General features: G+C 46.7%; 1 protein-coding gene across 1 annotated transcript in view; it reads left to right on the plus strand.

Moving 5' to 3' along the window:
* Nucleotides 1–7082: 7082 nt before the first annotated feature.
* LOC138296564 (glutathione S-transferase 3-like) overlaps nucleotides 7083–19239 on the plus strand; it is a 113548-nt gene continuing 101391 nt past the window's right edge. The window contains exon 1 of the mRNA XM_069235803.1: nucleotides 7083–7234. The gene's annotated coding sequence lies outside the window, so the exon portion shown is untranslated. The remainder of the gene's footprint in view (nucleotides 7235–19239) is intronic.

Raw genomic sequence — 19239 nt, forward strand, 5'->3', positions numbered from 1 at the left:
CGCACTTAATCTTAGATTGTGACTAATAGGGAATAAAATTCATAAAATTCTATTAAACTGGTGTGGTTATTCATGACTGAAAGGTCATGGTAGCGTCTTGGATTGATTAATGACTTTGACTAAGGTGAAATGTATTGTTGTGATAAATATTGATGACGTCATTGATGTATTGATTGATATATTGATTAGCTATCTCATCCTACGGTGTCTCTCAACTGGGTCATAAGATTCATTGGCCTAAAACGAGTCCTGATGTGAAATAAATTATCATAAAGGGACGCGTTAACAGCAGGAAGGAGATCGTTTACACCCTGACTGCTGTAGCACTGCCCCGCAATGGGCCAGAGACTGTTGAGGGACAGTCCTGCTCCAAACTACCTCAAGACGGAGTTGTCAGTAGCCCTTTACAGGCAACAGGGAAGTCGCACACCCCCAGTGTTAAGCTGCCATCAGAGCAACAGGAAGAGGAGAAGATGCCTAGTCTTCAGACAGGACCAGACCTGAGAGAGGTCCCCATAAAGAGAAGACATGTGGCTGGATGCCACCTCACATTAAGCAACGAAAGAGTGTGGCATGACGCAACGTCGTGAAGAAGGAAAGAAAGGGAGAGGAGAGAAGATTGTGTGACAGACCTGTCAGACTGAAAGACCCGACCACTACAGATGCCCAAGAGTGAAAGATCACAGCTTGAAGAGATGGAGGACTTGTGCCACTACCCAAGAGTGCACCTTCCAACACAAGCCAGACACCGGGTTGCAGCGACGTTACTGGAGACAGCCCAGAGGGAGTACTGAAAGTAAGCCACCTGCATATGCGAATCGCGTATCTGCCCCACGCTTCACAGTGCAACCGTCCAGCCACGTGTCACCGGCTTCTGGAAGCAGATGGCATCCCTGCTAGCAGCCGCACATGCCGAAGGAGAAAAACTGAACTAACTATGTAACAAGCCATGTGGATGTGAAGTCCCTCCAGTCACCTTCACTCCAGGAAGTCATTGCCACCTGTCGTCTAGGTCATCAAATGGCGACCATTCCATCATTGCCATGTGCATCACCAGACCCAACGAAGGAGCATCTCATCAGCAAAGTGGAATCTTACCTCCGCCAAACCTCAAGAGACACTCCTGGCAACATGTGAGATCAATCGTCGAGAGAATATCTGATAGCCCAACCGCACTTAGGTTCTGTTTGGCAAGCATACCGACCATGTATTATCTACCCTTGCGATGGAGGTATGACTTAGCCATGTGTAGGGATGAGCAAGAATCAATACAAGCCAGCTTTATTTGATTGCTTTCACCTTCTTCTTTTATTTTGTTATAAGAATAATGCTGTTTAGTTTCACAATTGTACTTTTTTCTTCTTTCTTGCTTTTAGCTTCATTGGACGTCATGACCAGCGTCCCTCGGATTGCCCCTCAAAAGAAGGAAAATGCTTTAATTAAGTTGTCTCATTTAACGTTATCTATGAGTTATAGAGGTTTTGTGTAAGTGAGGGAGGTGCACCTTGTGTTGAATTCTTTTCTGTGTTACTATCACCATGTGTTCAGAGATATTGGTTTGGTGAAGTGGATTGAATATGTAAGACAGACATTCATATTATAGTTGTTCCCACAATCAAAATTAAAGAATAGATTAAAGTAATTACAGATAGCAATTGCTCAAGTTATTTCTCACTATCACCAATTACATATGCATTCAATAATAAAGAGTGAACCCAAGCAATAGTATGGAGAAAGCAATCACAGGTATACAAAAACTTGTTTACAATATACTGGTATTGTATTTTCTTCCAAAGACTAGATATGGTATTGGCGTATTAGACATTTACTCCATTTTTACAATTGAGTCCTCAGACTCTAATGGCTATTATTTCCGCCCTTCTGCACCACCCTGCCTTCTGTGTCTGCCTAGGAGCTGCTCACGCACCTGAGTGAGCCACGTTCCTGCAGGAATGTGGCAGGACGACTCCTGAGAATGGTGGACTCCTGGCATCCCGGTACTGCCTTCTTCGGCTCCCTTTTGGTTGTTCGTCACTTGCTCTCCGGGTCTCGTCTGTTGTGAGTTCCCTCCTCCTGGGAGCTTCGTTTTCAGTTCCTCAGTGCGTCTACTGTACTCTGTCTCTCTACGGCGCTCGCAACACCAAACAAGTTGTGTTTGTTAAATCCTCTTTAAAACAGCCGCTCTCACTTTTCCATTTGTCCCTGGGCCAGTCATGTGATGTCTCTGTGAGCCCACCTTGTGAGACGTAGATTGAGGGGGTGGGACTTCTGCTTTTCTCACCGGTCTTTGCCTAACCCGTGGAACAAGGCTGTAAGTAGAAGACAGCGGGTTTAGAGGTTTCTCTTGCCACACTTGCTACATACCACAGGGAGTGGTCTAGCCTGTCTTCAAAGATAGGTTCTTGACTCCTCACCTCGTGACACCTTGGCTCCTGTTGGCAATCCTACAGTGGCCCCCACGTGGCCCACACGCAGGCCAGCACAGTCCACGGAGTCCTGTGGCGACCCATCGAAAGGGCCTCAAGGGAATCCCAACACAAGAGGTGGTCTGGAAGCTGCTCCACCAACAAGGTACCACGAAGCACCAGGGCTTCAGAGGAGGAAATCCAATCATCGCAGATGTCTTCTCAGTCTTTGCAGGATTGGCCTTCATGGAATCAGGATGCCTTACTAGAAACCTCTACAGCAGACTCTACCAGTGCTCCTGATGCACCAAGTTTGAACTGTTTGACACCAACCACATCACCACGAGAGCATGAAGGACTGATCAACAGTGTGTGAGTGGGCACTGACAAAACCAACCGGCTGTTAAAGAATCCAGACTCCATTAACACAGTGTTTGTGCCCGGGAGTATCTGGTTAAACCATGTACACATGCAGAGATCCCTGGGTGCCCCCAGCTACACCTGTTCACCACCGTCCTGTGGGCTGCCTCTAAAGGCCTAGAGACTAAGTGGCGTCTAGTGTGTTTTTGTGTTATTTCCACAGGTTGGACTTGCTTTTAATTTTAATAAAGTGTGGGAGTGTCCTGCTGGACACATTCTAGTGTTTGTTACACAAACATTCCTTGAGGGCTGGAATTACAAACCACCCCACACCCATCCAACACAATTGTCACCGGTTAGGTGACCCTGACATTAAAAGAGCCCGAATTTGTGGCCAGTTCTAGTAACCATCACTCTGGTATCCCTGTCACTCATTTACCTAACATGTAGGCCTAGGGCCCAGGACATAACAGGTTCAAGAACACCTATCTTGGTATTGCAGTCTTCAAATGTTGTTCATGTGCTTCTTTGGAAGCCTAGTAGATCATGTTGCACTAGCCTACGTGCCCCATGGCCTGGCATCTTGGTAGTTTAATCCCACGAGACATTTAAAGGGGATGGAGAAATTTTCAAAGCAAATGAAGCTAAAAGTTGAGGTCATTTGTTTACCTTTACTGTCCCTAATAACCCATGGCAAAATGTAAGAGATTATTAACGGGGGAAAAAATTTGCAGTGAAATAAGATTCTCCTTAAGCGGAAGACAGTTTTCTCGAAAGGAAACAACATAATGAAGAGCATCAATAAAATCAATCAATCATTTGTAAAGCGTGCTACTCAACCGCTAGGGTCTCAAGGCACTGATGGGGGGGAGGACTGCTACTGCTCGAATAACCAGGTCTTGATGCGTTTCCTGAAGGTCCGGAGGTCCTGGGTCTGTCGTAGGTGGGCGGGGAGGATGTTCCAGGTCTTGGTGGCAAGGTGGGAAAAAGATCTCCCGTCGGATGTAGTTCGATGGATGCGAGGGACGGTGGCGAGGTTGGTGGAGCAGAGTTGGCGGGTGGCAGTGTGGAAGGTGAGTCGCTCGTTGAGGTAGGCAGGACCCACGTTGTGGAGAGCTTTGTGGGCGTGGGTGAGGAGTTTGAAGGTGTTCCTCTTGGTGACAGGAAGCCAGTGTAGGTCTCTGAGGTGGGCTGAGATGTGGTCGCGGCGTGGGATGTTGAGGATGAGGCGTGCGGAGGCGTTCTGTATACGTTGTAGTTTCTTCTGGAGCTTGACTGTGGTGCCCACGTAGAGCGCGTTACCGTAGTCCAGTCTGCTGCTGACGAGGGTGTGGGTGACCGCCCTTCTTGTTTCGGTGGGGATCCATCTGAAGATCTTGCGAAGCATACGGAGGGTGTTGAAGCAGGAAGATGAGACGGCGTTGACTTGCTGGGTCATGGTGAGCGATGAGTCTAAGATGAAACCTAGAGTGCGCGCATGGGTGGTGGGTGATGGCGCAGTTCCTAGAGTGGCTGGCCACCAGGAGTCGTCCCATGTGGAATGGTTGGAGCCGAGGATGAGGATCTCTGTCTTGTCTGAGTTAAGTTTGAGGCGGCTCTTCTCCATCCAGTTGGGGATGGCATGCAGTCCGTCGTGTAGGTTGGTTTTGGTGGTGGCGGGGTCCTTGGTGAGTGAGAGGATCAGCTAGGTGTCGTCTGCATAGGAGACGATGTTGAGGTTGTGGGATCGGACGATGTTGGCGAGCGGTGCCATGTAGATGTTAAAAAGGGTTGGGCTGAGAGAAGGTCCATGGGGAATGCCGCAGATGGTCTTGGTGGCTTCTGACAGGAAGGGAGGGAGGTGGACTCTCTGAGTTCTGCCAGAGAGGAAGGATGATCTAGTCCAGGGCCTTGTGGAAGATCCTGGCGTCATAGAGGCGAGTGCAGAGGGTGTGGTGACAGACGGTGTCAAAGGCAGCCGAGAGGTCCAGGAGGATGAAGGCCGCGGTTTTGCCTTTGTCCAGCATGGTCCTGATGTCTTCGGTTGCAGCGATGAGGGCGGTCTCAGTGCTGTGGTTCCTACGGAATCCGGATTAGGAGAGGTCCAGCGTGTTGTTGTCGTCCAGGAAGTGGGTCAGTTGGCTGTTGACGATCTTCTCGATGACCTTCGCTGGGAAGGGAAGGAGGGAGATGGGCCGGTAATTCTTGAGGTATTCAGGGTCCGCTTTGGGTTTCTTTAGCAGGGCGTTGACTTCGGTGTGCTTCCAGCTCTCCGGGAAGGTGGCGGTCTCGAAGGAGCTATTGATGATCATACGGAGTTGGGGGACGATGATGGGGCTCGCTTTGTTGAAGACATGGTGAGGGCAGGGGTTGGAGGGAGATCCGGAGTGGATGGTGCTCATGGTTTTGATGGTGTCCTCGTCATTGATGTGGGTCCAGGAGAGCAAGAGGTTGGTGTGGCTGGGTGCGTTGGGGTTAGTGGTGGCCGTGGTGGTAGTGGGAGGCGAGGAGTTGAAGCTGTTGTGGATTTCTGCGATCTTGCGATGGAAAAAGGTGGCAAGGGAGTCACAGAGGTCTTGCGATGGAGGGGGGTTGATGGAGCATGACCTGGGGTTGGTGAATTATTTGATGATGCTGAAGAGTTCTTTGCTGTTGTGGGCGTTGTTGTCGATGCGATCTTTGTAGAAGGATCTTTTGGTGGTCTGGATGAGCTGGTGGTGCTTGCAGATGGCTGTCTTGAGGGCGGCGTGGTTGCTCTCTGTTGGTTCGTGGCGCTACTTCTTCTCGATTTTCCGGCACTCCCGCTTGGAGGCCTGAAGGTCGGCAGTGAACCAGATGGCGCTGGTGCTGGTGCGGTTGTTGGAGGATTTCCTGAGCGGGGCGAGGGTGTTGGGGCAGTCATCTATCCAATGTCCGAGGTTGAGGGCGGTTGTGTTCAGGTCGGTGGTGCTGGGTGGCGGGCGCTGGCAAGGGTGGAGATCAGTTGGTCTTCTGAGATCTTGTTCCAGCTGCGGCGGGGAATCTGCTGTGGGCGATGGTGAGTGGCGGGTTTCTGGAAGGTGAAGTGGACGCAGCGGTGGTCAGTCCAGTGGAGTTCGGTTGATTGGCTGAAGGTGACGTGGCTGCTGGCGGAGAAGACGAGGTTGAGCATGTGGCCTGTGGAGCGGGTGGGCGTCGTGACCAGTTGTTTGAGACCGAGGTTGGAGAGGTTGTCAATCAGGGCAGTGGTATTGCTGTCATTGGCGTTCTCGAGGTGAAAGGTCAAGTCGAGGAAAATGTAGTCTGGGTGCTTATTAGGCAAGGGCCTGGGTGCTTATTATGTCGGCAATGGAGTCGCTGAACTTGGCCTGTAGGCAAGGGTTCCTCTGAGGGTGGTGTTTGCGTTGATGTGGATCTGGAAGTGTAAGTGTTCGGCGGCATCGAGGGTGTTATCGGTGTTAGTTGAGATTCTGATGGTGTTCTTGTGGACTATGGCGATTCCTTCTCCTAGTCTGTTGCCGCGGTCTCTGCAGGTGATTTTATAGCCTTCGGGGATGGCTATGGCGATGCCAGGTTCCGAGGAGGGAGTCATCCAGGTTTCGGTGAGGAAAGCGACGTCTGCGGAAGATGAGGTGAGTTGGTCCCAGAGTTCGACAGTGTGCTTGTGGACGGAGTGGGTGTTGAGGAGGATGCAGCTGAGGAGGTTGTGTGTGGTTTTGGTGTGGTGCTTGGTAGCTTGGGGGCAGGTGAAGCTGCAGATCCGACAGGAGAAGGGTCCGTGAGTGTGCCTCGGGGTGGCTTGGGGGTGGCTTGGACGCAGGCAGTCGAGCGGCCTGGGTTGAGGGCATGGATTTCGTTGGCACTGTAGTAGCGCCCGGCGGCATGGGGGGGCGCTCAGGCCAGGGGGTCTGGCACTGGGCGTGGTCCAGGCGCTGACGGGCGCAGATGGACTTGCCTCTGGCGCAGGATTTATATTTTGCCTACACGATAGAAAAGAAATTGAGCAGAACGCGTGAATCCGTAAGAAAATGTAATGGTTTAAATGTATTTAAAACAGCTCAATTGAGGCCAGAAAAAATCAGATAATAAAAGGTTTAGCTTTGGTACCATATTGCAGTACGATGACAGAAGTAACTAATGTATATAGGTCAGCTACTGCATCTACAAATGCCGCATATTAGCATGAAATGCATTTAGAAGATATGTGATTGTGAACAATAATGAAAGCACACTTGTGCATTTAGCTCGAGTTCATTCATTCCGTACCAGGCGGTACAATTACAATGTGCTGAGTCACTGAAAGCATTTAATCGCGGAGAGAACTAGCACGGCCCCTTGCTTTTTTCCCTCTTGTGACTTGTTGTTCATTCATTGTAGCCCGGCCCATCCACCAAGCACCTCCCCCGACCTCAGAGTGTGTTGGGATAAAGTCCAACCTTCAACCCTCTTTTTGCTAGGAGCTAACTTCTGCTAGTACCATTCACAGCGGGCTCTTGAGCAGAAATCCTGCGGTGAGTAGGTGGGGGTTCTTTCTGTCGTTCTTAGGTGTGTACGGTCTGTCTGGACTTCAGTATTTGCACTTTGCTCCCAGGCTGCTTTGGGGGGAGTGCGAGGCGGCACAGGAAGGGCGCTGCGCTGAGCGCAGCGGGAAGCGGAGTTACCACGCAAGGGACTTGCTGCACCTGGGAGGGGGTGGGGGCTGGGTGGAGGGAAGGGAGCTGCGCGCCCAGTTGCACAGAGGCGCAGGGGTGTCCAGCGATGTGTTAGGGCGCTCTCGACACGAGTGTCTGGTCCAGAGATCCAGTGCCAGGACGAGCAGCCGTGTTCTGAAGATCAGCCATATTTCCTCGTGGCCATCACTCAGTTCGCTTAAGTCTGCCACAATAGCGGTTAGAAACCAACACGATTCCCTCATCGGTACCTCTTTTACGCGTCCCTTGAGTTTGTCTTGCCTCTGCTGAGACTGTGTGTGCAGCCATAGCTTCCTCGCTCCGAGGGCAGCTCTCTCAAGCACCTGGAAACAACTGAGTGATGGGGTGACTGTTTTAATATACATTGCCATGTTGTGAATGCATAGCAGGCAAATGCTCGATATGTTGAACTGCAGTAACGTACATAGAATGTAGAAATATGGTTTATTGTACTGTAGCGTTTATGTAGTGCTTCATACCTGTATGTGGGGCGCCAAAGCACAGTTTTCGTCAAGTCGAAAGTTACATCGTAGGTGATGGTATAGTGGGCAGTGTTTAATTTGATCAGAGAAGGCCCAGTTAGCCATATTGCAACACATGCATTAGCGCATGTGTGTTTGCAAACATTTCTCCAGGGCTTTAAAATATGGCCTGTGGCATGCCCGAGGGTCACCCTGGTGCCAGCAGAGTAAGGTTCGGGGTGGTGTAAGGTAGGCGTAGGGGGAAGCGAAGTGTGGAATGGACAACAAGCCTTCGCTTCTGTCTGTCTCCGATGCTGTAACCCAGTGGATTAAGAACTAAAGACAAAGTATTAACTTTTGATGTAACACGAGAGAGGGAAATTGATACTCCTCTGTGGGCTGAATTGCACAATGTGAAACCTGAAACCTGCGATCGGTCTTGACCTCCTCACTTGACCAAACTGTATGAACCTAGGCAATTGTTTTATTTCAGTTTACCTTCTTTGTCTTCATTACTGCATAGGGGAACAACTTGAAAAGCACGAGTTCAGGATGTGAGCTGTACCAAACCACATCTTGTTTTTGATTTAATAAACTGTAATGTTCCAATTACAATAACAAACCAAGCTACACACAAGGGTGAACCTGACAAATTACTTACCTTTTGGTTCACTAATAGCATTGTTGGCAGGGCTGGGTAGGCATGAATGTTTCCAGGTTCATGTTTGAAAACTGTTGTAATAAATGAAATGTATCCCGGTGCAGTGACCTAATGAGATGTATTAGGGTAAAATGCTTATGGATGTTTAGGAATGATGGAGTTTGAAGAGCTTATCGTGTTTTTGCATGTTTAGTGTAAGAAGTCTTTAAAAGTGAAGGTGTTTCTAAAGATAAGCTGTGCGGGGCACCTTCTTTGCTTCTTTATCTTTTATTTTAGTTAAGGTGTAAATAAAAGCTTTCCTGTTTAACAGCTTTCTGAATGTTCTTGCTCTATCAAGTGAACAGCTGCCCAGTGCCTCTGTTCACCAGAGGATCGCATATAAAGGTCAGATTGACCGCATTTAAAGGTCAGGTTGGTCGCATGCACCCCTTGGGCCATACTTTGCGTATTCTAGCATTAGACAGATGCTGTTAAATGAGTGAAAAAATGCTCCTTGAGCAAGGATGGGAGTTGGTGACATGGGCAGTCGGCATGCACCTTTTGTAAATGCAGGATATTTTTTGATGTACAAGTATACCTCATGAACAAGGAAAGAAGTGGAAGGGCAATCAAGCTTGGCGACGAGCAAAACGACGCAATCTTTAAAAGACCCATGTTCCACCTACTTCTGCTAGGCTGAAGGAAGCTAGAACTTTGAGTATGGTTTTGCGCCCAAGCCCCTCTCATGCTCCCAGAGACAGATATGTTCTGGTTGGGGCATGGATGTGATCCTGGCCAGTCTGGCACCTGCCACAGGCAAGGGTGAGAGTGGAAGCCATTGGTGAGCAGCTTCCCTGACAGCACAAGCCCGTCCCAAGAAACGTTGGCCTTTCTAAGTGCCCGGCATTTGAAGGACCGCAGGCCGTCCACTCCACTCTCTGTTTCGCCCGCAGTGCCGAAACCCCGGCAAAATTCGCACATGTGGACCGTTCACGCAGAAGTGGTCTATTGTGTTGCGCTAAACACTTTCTTATCACCTAACAGCCACTACTTTGTACTGTTTCAAAGCTTCAGAGTTTGTTGCAAAAACCTTGTTAAACCTGCTGATTCTGCAGGAGGGCTGGAAATATAAATAATTTACTATGGCAGCAATAAAAAAATACAAAATCATAGGATGACTTCGACCTTAGCATGTCCTGCATCAGCCCCATGTGTAAAGGCAGTCCAGTACATCTGGCAGTGCCACAAGGCCATGCTGGTGAGCTGTCTGGGGCACCTCAAGCATCCGGTAGGATGCTTCTAATGGTGTTCCTCTCAGTGCTTCACCACGGCTCCCTGTATCTATAGCAATATATGTGTGTTTGTTTATATAGGTACACACCCCAAGGATTACATCTCAAAGTCAATCGTGAACAGTACCACGAAAGACTCCATGGGCAGGAGGTGTTTTAAACAGGAGAACCGTTGTTTCACAAACTGTGGCCACCAGGACCAGCCACTGCTTATACTTAATTAACCCAAATGTGTCATTGTGACTGAAGTCTTTTTTTGTATTAGACAACAAACAGGCAGGATCCATGCCAGGCATGCAGAGTAACCACTGTGTAAATAAGTTCCATATAAATTATTTTTACATAATTTATGTTATGTGGGTACCAAGAAACTCTGACATGGCTCTGGGCATACCTTGGATTCTCCAAAAAAACATACATTTGAATCCTTTCCATAGCCCTAAAAAATGCCAAGGAGCCTCACTGGTCTAGGCGAAAAAACACCCTATCATCTAAAACCCGGCTTTCTGCTGTACTCGGAGTGGTCCACGTTTCAGGGACAAGACTTCAATTTTTGAGTAGTCACCCCAACAGAGATAATTCTGACTTCAAAACCATCCGCCAGGGCTCATTGTATGAACTGAAAAGGCACCATCAAGGCCCAGGAGAGTCAGGTACACGTATCTGTTCTAAAGAGTCCAGCCCTGAGCCAAGGGCTGTCATAAGGCTATTAACCCAAGACAGTGCTTTAAATGAATACACCCTTTTGTATTTCCATTTAAAACACTGACCCAGGATCACAGATGTCGCATCTCTGGAAGCTATCCTGTCAGCCCATCTACCTCTGAAGCTCTGTTTCACCAATCTGCACATATTTGAAGCCTCCTGTTCAGTTAAGCTGCCTCTTCTCTTATACTCTTTGTATAGAGTCAGTGTTTTTAAGTTAGGCTGGTATTGTCAATGTAGAGGAATCATTCCTTTAAAGATTTAACACAGAAATATATTTCTGCCCCCTTTTCTTGTAGTCTGTAGGAATGAGGTGAAAACACTCCCAAGATGGCAGCCTTATTGTGTCCTCTCTCCTGCAGCAACAGGCCTGGGAGGGTTGCAGTGGTACTTGGCTTACATTCACTACAGTCCAGACCAAAACACATTGGTAAAAGACATTGTCATTTACTACGCCAATAGTTCTAATTCTCACAAATGCGAGGTCTATCGCATCCCAAATGCTTGTTTACATTTGCTTCATTTTTACCTTATCCCATCTCTCTCTCTCCACCACACCCCAGCTTTATCACCATTCCCTACTTGTTCAGTCATCTGACTTCTCCCCATGTCCTGTTGTCTTGTTCTGTCTCCCTCCCTTTGCTGCTTTTTGTCAGTGTCATTTTCGTGTTCCCATCCTCTTTTAATCCCTTTTTTGATGTCTCCAGTTCTTCCTGATAGTAATGCGTAGGTAGTGGAGATGGGATAGGACTGAGGGCAGTGTGGCAGTCGTTCCGGCCAGGGGAGGGCATTGCACCACAATTTTCTATTTAAAAATAGATAGACTTCAGAGTAGTCAAACTCGAAAAACAAGAACCCGTTGGAAAAGCTCTTTATTCTTTCCCAGCTCTCCGCACCCCTTGTGTCTTAAAACCCGCACTTCCGCTTACACGGAAAGCTGGTGCTTGGGGTGTAAACGTTTACACCTTGTTAAAGACAAAAGATGCAATCTTACTTCTAGCTGCGGTTCTTCTATAAAAGCCTTGCACGCATATATAATTAAGACTCATGTTTAAGCATAACACCTTTATGTGTTTCGTTCTCCCTTTCTAGCACTGCAAGGTGCTGGTGTCCGGAAGTCCAGGCCCAGCTGGCCAGTTCGGTTTTAGAAATATAATATTCCTACTCCAATATCTGTAGGCTCTTCCCCCTTTTCAGGCAGGACAAGGTGGGGGGTGAGGAGCTGGTCATGAACTTGAGTAAAAACACACCTTCTTTGTGTTCCTTCTCTGGCCTCAGTCCAGCATACCAAGAGCTTAGAATTAATTGCTGCAGCCCTGCAGAAGGCCTCCAGGCCTCCTTCCCGAAGGGGGCAGCACCCCCCAGGACCTTCGAGGGGAGGAGTTGGAGGTTAGGTGAGGGACAATGGGCTCTCTGGCCCCCTGAAGGCAACGCCTCAGGCGTGCCTCTAGAGTTCCACACACTTTTTGAGGTGAAAGGACAGTTCTTTGCGTAAATGAGTGTTTTCTGGCACTGATCTCGTGTGCCAGCTCGACGGCCTGAATGGGTGTTTTGGATTGGCATTTTCTCTTGTTTCACTACTATTGTCTAAAACTAGGTCAACTCCCATTAAGCACAGTTTAAGTGGGATACAAAAGCAGTCATGCCAAGTTTCAGAATGCCTAAGCCAGGCATCAAAAACCCCGGAAATACTGCCTAGGCTGCTCCGTATGTTAACTGAAAATGTGATTAAAATGCGAAGATAGCTGAATAAGTTTGTAGAAAAAAAGCGATGTATTTTCTATCCTACTGGACCCCTTTAAGCACCACCTGGGCTACATTTGTCACTGTTTCATCTTGCAAGGCACTTGCATCTCTTGGTAGGGACATGAGGACTGTGTCTCAATTTATCCTGAATTCCCCTCCCCCCCACCACCACCACCTTGGGCCCCATCACCACAGTTATGGAAGGCCACCCCTCGATCACCAGCAAGAACGAAAAACAAGCCTTGTCAAAGCCAATAGGTTTCGCCTATGTAGCAACTTTTAGCTGTGTTATTCTTATATATTATACTTTTATTGCAGTCCATGCCGATATCTAATCGGACAGTTTTGACAGCATCATATCGTTTTTATTTACTTTAAGCCATGCTCCTCAGCATCTCAACTGTTGTGCAATGTGTAAAAAAAAAAAAAAAAAAAAAAAAAACATTGCCAAAGCTAATATTTTTGCATGGGCACTAGCACAGCACTAGCAATGTACAGGCGAAACCTAAAAATGAATCCGAGCCCACGTAAAGTGCTCTAAAGCCCTCAGACTGAGTTCACGCTGCAAAAAAATGTAGACATTGATTTAGCTCGGTGTCCAACTTCTTCCAGCTTGAAGCAGCAAGCGCATGTAAATATTGTCATTTTTCTGCAGTAGGACATCAGTTATCCAAAACAGCAGGAGTTTTCTTTCTAAAATTATGGCTTGCTAGCCCCTCACATTATAAGCATACAAAAGTGAAAACTATTGGCTTTGTCAGAGCTGTCATTCCTAAAGCTTGAGTGAGGCCGCTGTGATTCGCCATAACTATCTTTCTAGACTCTGTTGTCCCAGTAAGTAATAAAAGTATTAATGGTGTGCCTGATCCTGCCCCTTAGGAGTCTTCAGAGTCTCACTGTTGTGCAAATCGATAGTCATCCGCCATGACGTGCCTGGTTGGCATTGGAAAGAAAGGCCAGGTCACTCAAACGCCTGGGGAGACCTTGTAGGACGCGTGCTGAAATGAAGGCAAGCATGGCATTTTATATTTACAGTACATGAAGACATGCTTGCAAGAAAAACCTAGCAATTGCATTTGCACTGCAGGTTTTCAAACCGCATGTTATCAGCACAATCTTAACCTAATCTGTGTGAAAGCATAAGAAAGTGGCTGTTTATAAAACAACTGGCTCTTTGTGTAAAGCGCGCCGATACCTTTAGGTCGAGATTGCGCTATATTAAAGTGCAAAATAAAAAATAAAAAAGAGGAGACTGGGTTTAAATGCACGCGCTCGTATTGAGTCGGGTGACCAAGGTGAAGTGACGTAACGGCTGGACCGGAGGTCTTTGAAGCTGGGGAGCCAGGTTTGAGTCTCAGCTACCCCTAGCAGCACTGTTCCCTGATTAGGGCATTTAACATTCCTGTGCAGTATAATATTCTTCAAAACATTCTAAAACCTTGGTCTAATGAGGGAGACTTCAGCTCCCAGAATGCAATGAGTTATTAAATATAATGCAACAGTATTCCTAAAAAGAGGGAGATATTGGGTTTCCATACACTGTTGGACACATGTCCAAGACTTCAGATTGCGCCAGCGGGCCAAAAACCTGCAATCTGCAGCCACATAAGTAAATTTCATCATGCTAACTCATTCCTCCTTCCCTTACAAAGGGTCCCAAGTGCAGACGAACCTCCCACTGCTCCCTTAATCACCCGATTACACAACGCGATTGCTGCAGAAAAGACAGGCTGGCCATTTTTCAAATTGAAATAGCAATTCTTTGCTTGCAATGCTATTCATCTTTTCATTTGGCGTTACAATAAGTTATCTGGAGCTGCAAGAAGGCTGACCCAGGGGTCAACTTTTCCACTAACGTGCTTTTAAATCACAGCAGAGCGAAAAACTAAAGTTGGAACAGTTAACTCGCCCTAGCACAGCCTCTGCATTAAACCCATTCCAGAGGCCAGAAAGCAGTAGGGGCCATCTGAGGGAGAAAGAAGGGAGGGGCGATAACGAGGAGGAAAGATGTTGTGGCAGTAATTCGCTTTAAGCAGAGATAGTATACAAATAAGTGAAGAACGGAGTTTAAACACATTCACTCATATGGAGTTCGGGGACAAAGGTAAAGGATGTGGCGTTACGGCACCTTTGAAGCTGGTGATCCGGGTTCAAGTCTGGACGGGAGGCTCAACATTACCAAGTTAGTCATACAAAGAAATAGTGTGTTCGATCAGAAGGGATGTCTTGCAAAAAAGCCACAACTCTAGAAACAAACTAAATGCATTGGAATAATAAGCTTGATTACTAACTTCTGCACCGATAAAGACATGCAGTTACCAATCCAGCTGCATGACAAAGAAAAAAATAACTCAAATCTGCAACAGGAAGGAGGTCTTGGTCTACGCTCCACAGAATCAAAAAGAAAGAAATCGCAAAAAGCAAGATAAACAGAGTGGCAAGCAAGGAAACAAATGGAAAGTTGGAGGTGGGCTGTTAACACCTTTGAAGAATTTTATACACTTACAAAAGACTTTGTAAGCGCTGTGCAACCTAAAAAACAGACAGAGCACCTTGCCACATACATTAATATGACCAACATATTTTACAGTAGAATAGCAACTGTTTGAGAGTATGTAGTGAGCAACATATTTGTTTAAATGTTTACAGTGTGTGCATGCTTGTGCGTATTTATATCAGTGGCTGCTCGCGAGAGGGAAAAGGGGTGGCACGTGGCGGGAGCTTTATTGGGAAGGACAACAACAAATAAAAAGTATATTTAAAAAAAAAAAACTTACCTTCTGCGCCTCACTGGTGTTGCTTCGTTCTGCTCCTCTTCTGCAGACACAGGCTCCCAGCCTACCCTGCATCCAGTCCTAATACTGCTTTCATGCTGCTGGCAGCATGAAAGCAGCGTTCAGATTGGACAGAGCGCCGAGCCAGGGCGCTCCGAGCCAGAGTGAAAGTCTCTGCCTGCTGTCTCCAACCCAGCAATGCAGTGCCTGCGTTGCTTGGTTGGAGAGAGCCAGGTGCTCATGCATACTTGGGGGGGGGGTGGGGGGAGGGGTGCTGTGCTCCCTCCCTCTGTCTTGTCACAGACCCCTTTTATCCTTTTACTATGTGGGACAACACTCCTCAGCCATAGCGGAGGGAGCCACCCCTGGTTTATATATCAATCTATATGTGTATGTATGTATGAATATGTACAAGCATATGTATAAACACACAACTTCACATTGTAGGTAGCCTCACCAGTTTTTATGTGTGACTCTTTGTGAACCATGCCCCACAAAAATTACTTTTAGAGACACCACTGATGCTAGGGAAGGACACAAGGGGGCTAGCGCAAGGAAAAGGAGAGCTGCAGCATGCCCAGCACTGTCCACTTTTGCATTGGTCACTGTGTGCTACATGAGGGAACATGGTCCCTCCTCTGCCTTTGTTCCAGGCTGGTCAACCAACCAATATGAAAATCTCCAGCAGTGCATTTTCTGGAGAAGCTTCATCATAGCACTAGTGAACCATAACTAGATCAAGGTTAGATTATTCTAACTCTCTTTATTCAGGTCTTTCCAATTATGATTCACCAGCTCCAACTGCTTCGAAACCATATGGTCATCATAATAATGGGCGCCACCCATTTGTGCCTGTTCAGTTTCTTCACTAGGTCTAGGGGCTGGGGTCACCTACAGAGTAGGGTAGGTGTTGCTTGAGTCTGGGAGCATGTAGGGATAAAAGTGACAGAAGTTATCTAAGTAGAGTTTGGGGGCACTGCCCACTCAGCCCAGGGATATGTGTGTATTGAGAGTACCTCCACTCCTCGCTCTGATTTTCAATCAGATGGTTTATGGACCTAGAAGGACGCCTGAAACAAAGAGCTGGGAGAAATCCTGGTAATACTCAGTACACGACCAGTGAGCACCATCTCCGCTCTCACCTTGGAGGCCAAGCCTTTCCAGTGCTGGAACTCAAACTTCGCAACAAGCTCCTGGTTTCTCTTCACAACATCCTCCTTTAATATTTCTTCCACAGAGCATTAAAAACACATCATATCCTTTAGTTTCTTGTCTTTATTGTGTTTACTCAGTCCTAACACCAAAATGCCTTGTGGTGAATATGCACAGACATATTCTTTCTTTCACATGATCACGTATTATGAGCAATCGCTGTTTTATTTACTGCCAAAGCAAAGAGCAAGCATTAGTGCATATATGTGGACATGTATGTGCAGTCACTGTAGGGCATAATATGCTCAGACATACCCCAGAATGCACTCCTACCCAATAAGGTCGAGAATTAAAGTGCAGAAATGGGGCCCTGAGTGCAGATGATAATGTCGTAGGAGTTTAGCAGAGTTGTAGGACTTGAGGCCCATGTAGTGGCGAAACACCTGAAAATAAAAAGCTACGCAGTGGTTGCTGTAGATGGCTAAACAGCCTGGGATGTAGATCGCAATAAGTGGCAGAATGTGGGGACAGAAAAGGAAAGTAAAACAGTCTGGCAACAACAAAAGCAGGGTGCGAGAAGACTGCAGATGGGATCACTGTTGTAAGCGGTAAGCCAGTGGTAGAAGAAATCCTACACAACAGTGGGAAAAAAAAAATAGCAACTCTCCAAAATATCATCAGTATGCAACAAGAATTTAGTCATTTCTGTTCTTTTGGGAGTGTGGAATGCACTATGGAACAGGGTGACTGGGCAAGCCTGTATTTGGGCGCACCTAATGCGGTTTACCCAGTGAAATGCTATGCAGTGGCTGTTAACCCACCATATTTTCAGGCAGGTCCACTCCTCCCCAGTAATGCTGTCTACTCCTGGATCTACAGCATGAGGTGAACCTTCTGGTCTCGGTTGTATGTCAGAACCACACATGCCTTTACCACGCTAAATTTTACCACGCATACGCCTTTACCAAACATGCCTTTACAACAAAAATGTAAGTATTTCGCAGGTAAGTACAAAGCGCATATATATATATATATATATACTGAAACACAAGTTCTGGCATCTCCCGACCATACCAACCATCGCGGGGCCAGTGCGAGTGGCCGACGCTAATATGAACACAGGAAGGTGCCTTAAGTCACAAGCACCAAGAACTCGCACTCCAAAGCTCGAACAGATGCAAAATAAGAGATTTAATGGCAATGCGTTACAATTTTACAAAGATCTTCCTCACAGCATAGCCTATGCTAGAAGTTCAAACTTTGCATGAATGGGGTGAGTAGCTGGATGAAGGATGATTTCCTTAAGTTTAATGCTGATAACACCAAAGTTGTGGTCTTCGTAGCTAAATAGTCTATCTGGTCACAGCTCTTGTGGCCGGATTCATGTGGGTCCCTTCAACGCCAGCAGAATCGGTAAAAGAACTTAGGGGTTCTGTTCGATACCTCCCTCAACTTTAAGCTGCAGGTAAACCGCACCACAAGCTCCTGCTTCCATATTAGTTGAACCCTGAGGAAGATTTTCCCTTTCATTCCTGGGGAGCTTCACAAAACAGTGGCTATCGCTTTAATCACCGCCCCACTAGACTACTGTAATGAGATCTATGCTAATATAAACAGTTATTCTGTAAGTAAATGCCAGCTGGTTCAAAATGCAGCTGCATGATGTATCCTCACCATCCACAAAATATCTCTCTGTGAGAAATGGTCTTCAAGATCTCCACTGGCCTCCAGTTAAGAACAGGGTGATATTCAAAGTGCTCTGCACAGTTCACCTCGCTTTGTACAGCAAGGGCCCACTGGCCATCATGCCTGCCTTTCGTCTGTATAAGTCAAGTAGGTTTTTGAGATCCGCTTTAAGCAGAAAAGTTACTGCTCCAAAATTCTGAAAGGCTAGATGAAGCACATGCTCCTTCTCAGTTGCCAAATTACGGAATACGTTGGCAATCCATATTCCGAAAATCGATTCTTTTGTGGCTTTTCGAAAACACGTAAAAACGTGGCTTTTCTAATCATAGGTATGGCTCTCCCGAGGGGGAGTTAGGAATTCCAGAACACAGCGTTTTGATACCTTTGGGTTTAGAGTGCTGTACAAGTCTCTTTTTCATTTCATTTCACCATAAAGCCTAATATGCCTTTGCCACCCAAATACCCCTGCACACCCTAAAACCTAAAAATACACTTGCCACCCAAATACCCCCACCCACCCTAAAAAAAAAAAAAAAACCTTTCACCCCATACCCTCACCCAACCCAAACCCTAAAAACTCCCTTGTCCTAATATTTATTCTACACTTACCTGCGAAATACTTACTTTTTCGTTGGAAAGGCATATGCATGGTAAAGGTATTGTGTGGTAACAGTCACATTTTAAAGGCTGTTTCCCCTGGTCGCTAGGTTTTTCTCAAACACTGAACAGTAGTGCAGTACATTAGGAAAAGGTTGCTGTTTCCAAAAGGGCTTTTAGCAAACATAAATCCAACATTTCCCATTACTATTAGTCAGAGGTGGGTAATTCTAATTTATGCTGTTGTTGGACTCTTTTTTTTTTTTTTTTTTTTTTTTTTTTTTTTTACATTTTTTTTAATTTTACATATTGGTATTGCCACGCTGTTCTACTATGAGATTGGAATTTTTTTAGTTTGAAGAAAATGATTTTGAAGAGCATATAGTTACAGTGCAGTCTATGCAGGTGTGACCTTCAGTAACAGACAGCACACCTTGGGTCATGACGAGAATATAGGTTTCTTACAGGGGCCCTTTTGTCGGCAGCGGGCAGATCTCGGCTCAGTACTGTACTTTGATGAGTATTTGATTCACAACGTGGCTCATTCCAAAACTCCAGTGAATAATGGATGCTTCTTGAGCACTATGGCCACATCCATAGATGATAATTTTCTTGCATGGCAGCTACCAGACACTATCTTCTGCACATAGTGCCTTGAGGCAACTACTTTGATTCTTCACAAGGCACTCCCACAGCACCTCTTGGGTCACTTAATCTTCTGGAATAGCCCCAACCCAAGGACACACTTGGCAATGATGCAGTCCACTTGTGG

Source organism: Pleurodeles waltl, chromosome 5, assembly GCF_031143425.1.
Source record: "Pleurodeles waltl isolate 20211129_DDA chromosome 5, aPleWal1.hap1.20221129, whole genome shotgun sequence".
Taxonomy (NCBI): Eukaryota; Metazoa; Chordata; class Amphibia; order Caudata; family Salamandridae; genus Pleurodeles; species Pleurodeles waltl.